Genomic DNA, 9943 nt, shown 5'->3' with positions numbered 1-9943 from the left:
ACGGTCTAGGAGAGTCTATAAGTGTGTAATGTCTGATAACACATTAGATTTTGAGGCTTCAAGTTGGGCCTGGAGCACATTTATAAGCCAAAGCCCTATGCTGAGAGTGATCAAAAAACGCGAGATATGAATGCCTGACTGTGTTAATGGTTGAAACTGCATGGTAAGAGGTAACAAGGCCAAATATGGGAAACTGTGTGAGTGCTCTGTTTAAAGAGAGGCTGTGGTCATAGTTCTTTGGGAATTCTTCTACATTCATCTGAAGATCCCCACAGATTGGTGCACAGATCTGTAATTTTTTATATGTGCCTGGTTGATATAAAACCCTCATTTGATTATCTTAGTCCGTGTCAACTGAATCTTTTCCTCACATCGGCCTGTTTAAAGGTGACCAAACCCCAATACACAACACCCACTAACCCATGCAGAATTGTGGGAGGCTGGTGAAAATGACCAGAGGAAATATTTAACACAGATGAGAAGTAACACCTGGAGGTTCTGTATACGCTACACAGCCTGCTCTGAGATGACATGAAGTTTACCAGCTTTTTACCAACACATGAAACAGTTTAACTGTATTATTTAGTTAACGTTCTAAGAATTTGTCATGCTGTACCCTAACCTGTACAAATGAAATGTTGGTGTTTTTTTCCACAGCTAGAAATTGTTTGTCTTATGTGGGAACGTGTCTATTCCAGACGCTGAGACATCCAATCATAGTTTCATTCTGGATGGTTCAGGTGAGTGTTCGACTGGTTCAGACAAGATCTAGTTTCCAGGCGCTGAGGAAAACCTTCTAGACTCAGAAAAGGATAATATGAACACTGAAGTCATTATCTCAATTATTGTCTGTTAAGGTCTAACAATTCTTCTTCTATAAAGGTTGGTTGTAGCAAACTGTGGGAAGATGTGTTTGACCTTTCAAGTCAGTACATAAATTAGAATGCCAGACAAAAGAGAAGATCAATGAATTTGTAAGACTTTATCTTGGTTACAAAAAGAATAAGTATGGTATTGTCACCAGAGTTTAAAGCTGCAGAAGTTATCCAACCAAAAATGACTTTATACTCAAGGATTGTCTCAGTCAAGACATTTGACCTTTTGGTCTTGGATAAGACATTCCCAGCCTGATGAGTTCAGTTGTGTTTGCCTCAGGGAACCTCTGCCTGTCCATGATTTACTGTCTTAAATGCAGAAGACGGATGGGACAAAATAGGTTGTACTCTACCAAAAGACAAAGAAATATTCCCTTTACAGGTAATCAGGAGTAGCTGATCAAAACAACGGGGGAAAGGTCTAGAAGTGACGGGATGATAGGATTTTAGTGTTCATAGTTTATTGTTGCTGATTCTGTTCCTTCAAGGAGTGCGGGAGTTTGGTGGTGTGGTGACTCCGTACAATGATCAGGGTCGAGCAGATGTCCACCAGGGCTGTTCCAGCTGCCTGCTCATTGTCTACCATGGAGTGTGTGGGGTGCACCGGAGAGGATGCTGCTCATTTACAGTAAGGCAAACACTTTAATACTGGTAAACATATTTAAAGGACAATCTGTAAATTATACTGGAGACAGGATTAAGACCTTCCTATGATCTCAAAACCTTCATCCCAGTTGGAAAATAACACCGCTACATGTGAGCAGCTATCTGCCATGACCGACTGGGGGTTTGAGAGAACACACAGAAGCACTGATCCAGGAGTTTCTATGTTAAATAAAGTAAAACGTTTATGGCGGTGGTAGCTCCTTTAGTGGGTTCATCTAGGGGAGAAACACATCTATGCAGATACACTCTGAGTCAGTTTTCAAGTCTATAGGATGAAAAACGGACATACAGGTAGTCGCAGCTAAAGCTCAGGCATTTTGTCAAGGGAAGAGATAGGGGGAAACACTAAAAGACAAAGGCAAGTGTATCATGTTAGGTTGTTGGTAGTAGTGGCTCAGTTGATGCACCCCTCCAGAAAAATGTCACAGCTAAACAGAATACCAGGCCAGATGTAGCTTCTAGAAAGAGAAAAAATAGAGAGAGAACATAAAGTTAAAGCTGAAGACCTGATAACTAAAAGATCTGCCTCTCATTCTATTTTTAGTGACCCTGGGAACCACCAATTGACCTGCAGTCTGAGAATGAAGTGCTCTGTTAGGAACATATGGAAAAATCAGATCTCTGATGTATGATGGAGCTACATGTCCTTCTCAAAATATTAGCATATTGTGATAAAGTTCATTATTTTCCATAATGTAATGATGAAAATGTAACATTCATATATTTTAGATTCATTGCACACTAACTGAAATATTTCAGGTCTTTTATTGTCTTAATACGGATGATTGTGGCATACAGCTCATGAAAACCCAAAATTCCTATCTCACAAAATTAGCATATTTCATCCGACCAATAAAAGAAAAGTGTTTTTAATACAGCTGCATGGTGGCGCAGTTGGTAGCACTGTTGCCTTGCAGCAAGGAGGTCCTGGGTTCAATTCCCAGCCTGGGGTCTTTCTGCATGGAGTTTGCATGTTCTCCCTGTGCATGTGTGGGTTCTCACCAGGTACTCTGGCTTCCTCCCACAGTCCAAAGACATGCCTGTTAGGTTAACTGGTCTCTCTAAATTGCCCTTAGGTGTGTGCATGGTTGTATGTGTGCTGCCTTGCAATGGACTGGCGACCTGTCCAGGGTGTACCCCGCCTCCTGCCCATAGACTGCTGGAGATAGGCACCAGCTCCCCCGCGACACACTATGGAATAAGCGGTAGAAAATAACTGACTGTTTTTAATACAAAAAACGTCAACCTTCAAATAATCATGTACAGTTATGCACTCAATACTTGGTCGGGAATCCTTTTGCAGAAATGACTGCTTCAATGCGGCGTGGCATGGAGGCAATCAGCCTGTGGCACTGCTGAGGTCTTATGGAGGCCCAGGATGCTTCGATAGCGGCCTTTAGCTCATCCAGAGTGTTGGGTCTTGAGTCTCTCAACGTTCTCTTCACAATATCCCACAGATTCTCTATGGGGTTCAGGTCAGGAGAGTTGGCAGGCCAATTGAGCACAGTGATACCATGGTCAGTAAACCATTTACCAGTGGTTTTGGCACTGTGAGCAGGTGCCAGGTCATGCTGAAAAATGAAATCTTCATCTCCATAAAGCTTTTCAGCAGATGGAAGCATGAAGTGCTCCAAAATCTCCTGATAGCTAGCTGCATTGACCCTGCCCTTGATAAAACACAGTGGACCAACACCAGCAGCTGACACGGCACCCCAGACCATCACTGACTGTGGGTACTTGACACTGGACTTCTGGCATTTTGGCATTTCCTTCTCCCCAGTCTTCCTCCAGACTCTGGCACCTTGATTTCCGAATGACATGCAGAATTTGCTTTCATCCGAAAAAAGTACTTTGGACCACTGAGCAACAGTCCAGTGCTGCTTCTCTGTAGCCCAGGTCAGGCGCTTCAGCCGTTGTTTCTGGTTCAAAAGTGGCTTGACCTGGGGAATGCAGCACCTGTAGCCCATTTCCTGCACACGCCTGTGCACGGTGGCTCTGGATGTTTATACTCCAGACTCAGTCCACTGCTTCCGCAGGTCCCCCAAGGTCTGGAATCAGCCCTTCTCCACAATCTTCCTCAGGGTCCGGTCACTTCTTCTCGTTGTGCAGCGTTTTCTGCCACACTTTTTCCTTCCCACAGACTTCCCACTGAGGTGCCTTGATACAGCACTCTGGGAACAGCCCATTCGTTCAGAAATTTCTTTTTGTGTCTTACTCTCTTGCTTGAGGGTGTCAATAGTGGCCTTCTGGACAGCAGTCAGGTCGGCAGTCTTACCCATGATTGGGGTTTTGAGTGATGAACCAGGCTGGGAGTTTTAAAGGCCTCAGGAATCTTTTGCAGGTGTTTAGAGTTAACTCGTTGATTCAGATGATTAGGTTCATAGCTCGTTTAGAGACCCTTTTAATGATATGCTAATTTTTTGAGATAGGAGTTTTGGGTTTTCATGAGCTGTATGCCAAAATCATCCGTATTAAGACAATAAAAGACCTGAAATATTTCAGTTAGTGTGCAATGAATCTAAAATATATGAATGTTAAATTTTCATCATTACATTATGGAAAATAATGAACTTTATCACAATATGCTAATATTTTGAGAAGGACCTGTAATTCATTAAGGGTTTATATGTGAGGAGGAGAATTTTAAATTCTATTCTGGATTTAACTGGGAGCCAATGAAGGGAAGCTAAAATACGAGAAATATGATCTCTCTTTTTAATTTTTATCAGAACACTTGCTGCAGTGTGTTACAGTCTGTAAACTTCACCACTTCCCTCAGTTTCCCATTAACCAGAAAAACTCAGCCTAGTTGCAATTTCGAGGTGTGTGCGCTTCTCTCTAGCAGCACATACCAATTTTATGTGTTTAGGTAGCCTGAGAGAGCAGGTATTGTTTGTTATAGCTGCTTTGTGGGACACCTTTGGTCACAGCAAGAACAGCGGCAAGACACAATGTGCATAGCAGCCGTGCCATCAAGAGGATTCCTATGAACTGATTGGAGCCCTGCCCCTGACGTAGCAGGAGGCCAGCATGGCCACTCCATGCCAATGCAGATAGACTACATGTAAACCACACTGATGAACTGCCATTGTTTCTTCCAGGCTCATTTTTGCCTCACCCAGGATCCAAGGTTCCCTGTTAGAGAACTGCAGCAATATGTACAATGTGAGAATACTGCTATTAAAGATTAATTTGTTGTAATATTGTAAGTTTTTTTCCTTTCAAGCAAGAACAAAACAGACCATTGCAAACCTTTTGTATTGAGTAATACTTAATATGCAAAGTGTGTATCAGAGCTGAGTCTGCCTCATAGGTTTCTTCATCTGCACAGAGGTCGCTGACTTCCTGTCATTTTCTCTGACACAGGAAGTGAGGGGAAACACCTGGACTCTGAGGAACTGAAAGCTGCTGAAAGCGAACACAGGAGGATAGCCGAGTGTCTGAAGTTCAATGTTGGAATAAGCTTCCGCTATGACGGGAAGGCAGGTGAGGAACATGATTAAACTCACACATTATACTGTCTGAAGTGGTACAACTTTGAGTTAGACTTCAAATGTCAGGTTTTTAGTTGGTAAAGAAGCCAAATAATGGTGACAGAGTAAGAATTTTCAAGATTCATAGAACATATGTGAGGTTCTAGGAACCTTTAAATTCATTTTGCCCCTTACCATCTCTATCGGATCTCTTCACAAAAACCTCAAAAGGCTCTCATATTAAAAGGAAAAAAAGCAGCTTGCACTTTCATTCCTGCTTTCCAGTAGACATGGATCTGGGAATTTCTGCTGTAAATCTAACCTCCATTTCAGCCATTATTTGGATCATGATTTAAATAAATAGGAACAAACTGCTGAGTTGAGTTTTGTCTTTGTTTCTCTACAGATTGTTACCTGGAAAAGAAGAAAGAAACAGAAGAAGCCTAGAAATATTTAATTTGATGACTACATGATTAAAGTCATTTCCTTCAATCTCAATTTGTCACTTAAAGAAGTAAAATCACATATACTTACTAAGACAGTAGTCTGGCAAAAGTATTTAAACATAAATTATTATGACAAAACAAGAAAGTGTTTTAAAATTCAGTATGCAGTATTAATGTAAATCAAAATTAACCTAAATGTTTTATAGCTGAGTCGCAATTAAGAGAAAATAAGTCAAATTTCTGGGTTTATGAATCAGAACATGTTTTTTCTTTCAGTTAATGAATATGATTTAATTACTGAATATAGCTTGATCCTATGTATTAATATGCTATCATTTGGAATTTTGTTTTGCTGAGCAACATGATGGTAATAATAGGCAAGGCAAGTTTATTGTTAATGTTTTACTTTTCTTTCCGATAGAAAGGACTCCTGGATCAGTGCTTCTTTGTTCTTTTTGTGTCTCTGCTCTGTTCTCTCAAACCTCCAGTCGGTCGTGGCAGATGGCCGCTCACACTGAGCCGGATTCTGCTGGAGGTTTCTTCCTGTTAAAAGGGAGTTTTTCCTCTCCACTGTCGCTACATGCATGCTCAGTATGAGGGATTGCTGCAAAGTCAACGCCAGTGACTGTCCACTGTCTCTACATGCTCATCCAGGAGGAGTGAATGCTGCAAGTCACTGAATGGATGCAATCTGCTGGGTTTCCTTAGATAGAAAAACTTTTAAACGATTTGAATATTAACCTGAATCTGTCTGCACTGTTTGATTGTTAGGATTATTTGGAATGTGTGAACCTGACTTGAAATCTGTATGATTTAACTGAATTGACTTTGTAAAGTGGCTTAAGATGATGTGTTGTGATATGGCGCTATATAAATAAAACTGAATTGAATTTAATTCAATTTATGTAGATAGCACAGTTTCTACAATTTGGCAATCCGAAGTGCTTTCCAGGGTATTAAAGGAATTAAAATTAAATTAAATTAAACAAATAAAAATAACAAAGCTTGAGCATAAAAGTACTGCAAAAAAGGAAAAATTGCTAAAATATAGATATTAAACACATACAAGAAACAAATGTTTCAAACAGTTCATTAGTCAGACTTTGATCAAAAACTGCTATAAGAAAAAAAAATTTCAGTCCTGATTTATGGAAACCAACAGTTTCTGCACATGTCAGGTTATCAGGGAGTTTGTTCCAAAGGTGAAGAGTATAGAAACTAAATGCTGCCTCACCTGGTGTAATTCTGGTCCTGCGAACATTGAGCAAGCAGGTCTCTGAAGATCTGAAGGGTCTAGATGGTTCACACAAGCATCTCTGTAATGTAGATTATTAAGTACTTTATAGATAATATAAAAATTCTTCAACAAACAGGGAACTGCCAGTGCAGTGAATTAGGAACTGGTGCGATAGGATCTGTTTTCCTGTTGTTGGTCAGGACACTGGCAGCAGCATTTTGGATGTGTCTATTTCAAATAGAATCATTCTGTATAAAACTGGCAAATGTTTTGGATATACAGTACAGACCAAATGTTTGGACACACCTTCTCATTCAAAGAGTTTTCTTTATTTTCATGACTATGAATATTGTAGCTTCACACTGAAGGCATCAAAACTATGACTTAACACATGTGGAATTATATACTGAGCCAAAAAAGTGTGAAACAACTGAAAATATGTCTTATATTCTAGGTTCTTCAAAGTAGCCACCTTTTGCTTTGATTACTGCTCCACACACTCTTGGCATTCTGTTGATGAGCTTCAAGAGGTAGTCTCCTGAAATGGTTTTCACTTCACAGGTGTGCCCCGTCAGGTTTAATAAGTGGGATTTCAAGTCTTATAAATGGGGTTGGGACCATCAGTTGTGTTGTGCAGGAGGTGGATACAGTACACAGCTGATAGTCCTACTGAATAGACTGTTAGAATTTGTATTATGGCAAGAAAAAAGCAGCTAAGTAAAAAAAAACGAGTGGCCATCATTACTTTAAGAAATGAAGGTCAGTCTGTCCGAACAATTTGGAAAACTTTGAAAGTGTCCCCAAGTCCAGTCGCAAAAACCATCAAGCGCTACAAAGAAACTGGCTCACATGAGGACCGCCCCAGGAAAGGAAGACCAAGAGTCACCTCTGCTGCGGACGATAAGTTCATCCGAGTCACCAGCCTCAGAAATCGCAGGTTAACAGCAGCTCAGATTAGAGAACAGGTCAATGCCACACAGAGTTCTAGCAGCAGACACATCTCTAGAACAACTGTTAAGAGGAGACTGTGTGAATCAGGCCTTCATGGTAAAATAGCTGCTAGGAAACCACTGCTGAGGACAGGCAACAAGCAGAAGAGACTTGTTTAGGCTAAATAACACAAGGAATGGACATTAGACCAGTGGAAATCTGTGCTTTGGTCTGATGAGTCCAAGTTTGAGATCTTTGGTTCCAACCACCGTGTCTTTGTGCGGCGCAGAAGAGGTGAACGGATGGACTCTACATGCCTGGTTCCCATCGTGAAGCATGGAGGAGGAGGTGTGATGGTGTGGGGGTGCTTTGCTGGTGACACTGTTGGGGATTTATTAAAAATTGAAGGCATACTGAACCAGCATGGCTACCACAGCATCTTGCAGCAGCATGCTATTCCATCCGGTTTGCATTTAGTTGGACCATAATTTATTTTTCAACAGGACAATGACCCCAAACACACCTCCAGGCTGTGTAAGGGCTATTTGACCAAGAAGGAGAGTGATGGAGTGCTGCGCCAGATGACCTGGCCTCCACAGTCACCGGACCTGAACCCAATCGAGATGTTTTGGGGTGAGCTGGACCACAGAGTGAAGGCAAAAGGACCAACAAGTGCTAAGCATCTCTGGGAACTCATTCAAGACTGTTGGAAAACCATTTCAGGTGACTACTTCTTGAAGCTCATCAACAGAATGCCAAGAGTGTGCGGAGCAGTAATCAAAGCAAAAGGTGGCTACTTTGAAGAACCTAGAATATAAGACATATTTTCAGTTGTTTCACACTTTTTTGTTCAGTATATAATTCCACATGTGTTAATTCATAGTTTTGATGCCTTCAGTATGAAGCTACAATATTCATAGTCATGAAAATAAAGAAAACCCTTTGAATGAGAAGGTGTGTCCAAACATTTGGTCTGTACTGCATTTATTTTATCATTACCTTTGTTTTTTAATCAGAAATATTAAATAAAATTATAAGAAAATGTGTCTCAGGTTGAGACACATGGTTTATAATAACCATTAAATATAGGATAAGAATAACAATGTAATTTCATAAACACATCAGAGACAAACCGTTAAAAAAGTGGCAGTCAGACATAACCTATAAGTTGTCACTTTTGTTAGCCTGAAAGAAAGTTAATATACTTGAGTTACAGTGTATTGCAAAAGTAATCACATCCCTTGAAATATTTATATGATAGATCAACATAAAGTAGAGCATTATTGTGGAGGGGAAGGAAAATTATAGTTCTTTTTTACCAAATAATAATATGAAAATGTTGTGCATATGCAGTCCCAATTACTCTGATACCCCTAAAGAAAACTCAGTGTAAACAGTTGCCTTCAATAGGCACCAACTTGGTGTCTGTTCTGTGAAGGGCTCAGAGGTTTGTTAAAGAACATTTGTGAACGAACCCCATCATGGAAACCAAGGAGCAGCAGACCTTTCAGGATAAAGTTGTGGAGAAGTTTAAAGCAGAGTTAGGTTATAAAATGATATCTCAAGCTTTGAACATCTCACAGAGCTCTGTTCAATCTGTCATCTGACAATGAAAAACCTACCAAGACAAGAAAGACAAGGATAGTGTTAATCAAGGAAGAAGCCAAGAGAACCACCTGAAGAGCTCAACAGCTGAAAATAAAGGCATGCCCTTTTCAGTTTTTTTTAAATCTTGAAAACTATTTATAATTTTGCTTCCACTTCACAAGCATGCACTACTTTGTGTGTGTCTAGAACATAAGATCTCAACAAAGTACATTTAAACTAAATGTAACTAAATGTAAAAAAGTCCAGCTTTTGCTAGGCATTGTAAGACTATCAATTATAACAAATTGTGTCAAAACCTTGACAAAAGATAAAGTCAGAAATTGTAATTTATTTTCTTATATAAAAAAATATTTATTTTTTTATTTTACCCAACCCCATAAAGAACTACACTCCTTTGGTACACTTGATTTCTCGGTTCTTTTTTCACACTTGTGCCGCTGGGTGTCGCTGTCGGGCTGCTGTTTTGAATTCTCTGAGAATAAAACAGCGGTGCGCGTCCTCGTGGGGGAGAGCGAGCGTGCTGGAGAGCATCTGCTTCAAAGCGCACCGCGCACGCGCAGGGGGAGGATGCAGCCTGTGTTCAGACAACAGCCGCGGCGCTGAGGAGGAGACACAACCGGTGTGGACCCGAGCGGACGCAGCGACACCGACACCAGCATCTTACCGGGACCAGAGAAACCGGTGTCCGGGCTGCAGCTCCCACAAGGC

General features: G+C 40.7%; 1 long non-coding RNA gene across 1 annotated transcript; it reads left to right on the top strand.

The window, feature by feature from the left end:
* Positions 1 to 1325: 1325 nt before the first annotated feature.
* Positions 1326 to 5937, top strand: LOC124878836. Its single transcript, XR_007040866.1, has 3 exons — positions 1326 to 1503; positions 4908 to 5027; positions 5421 to 5937. It is a non-coding gene; the product is annotated as an uncharacterized LOC124878836 (long non-coding RNA).
* The last annotated feature ends 4006 nt before the right edge of the window (positions 5938 to 9943 follow it).

The sequence above is a fragment of the Girardinichthys multiradiatus genome, chromosome 13 (genome assembly GCF_021462225.1).
Source record: "Girardinichthys multiradiatus isolate DD_20200921_A chromosome 13, DD_fGirMul_XY1, whole genome shotgun sequence".
Classification (NCBI taxonomy): Eukaryota; Metazoa; Chordata; class Actinopteri; order Cyprinodontiformes; family Goodeidae; genus Girardinichthys; species Girardinichthys multiradiatus.
Note: the sequence above shows the minus strand (reverse complement) of the source record. Positions and strands in the feature narration are given on the sequence as shown.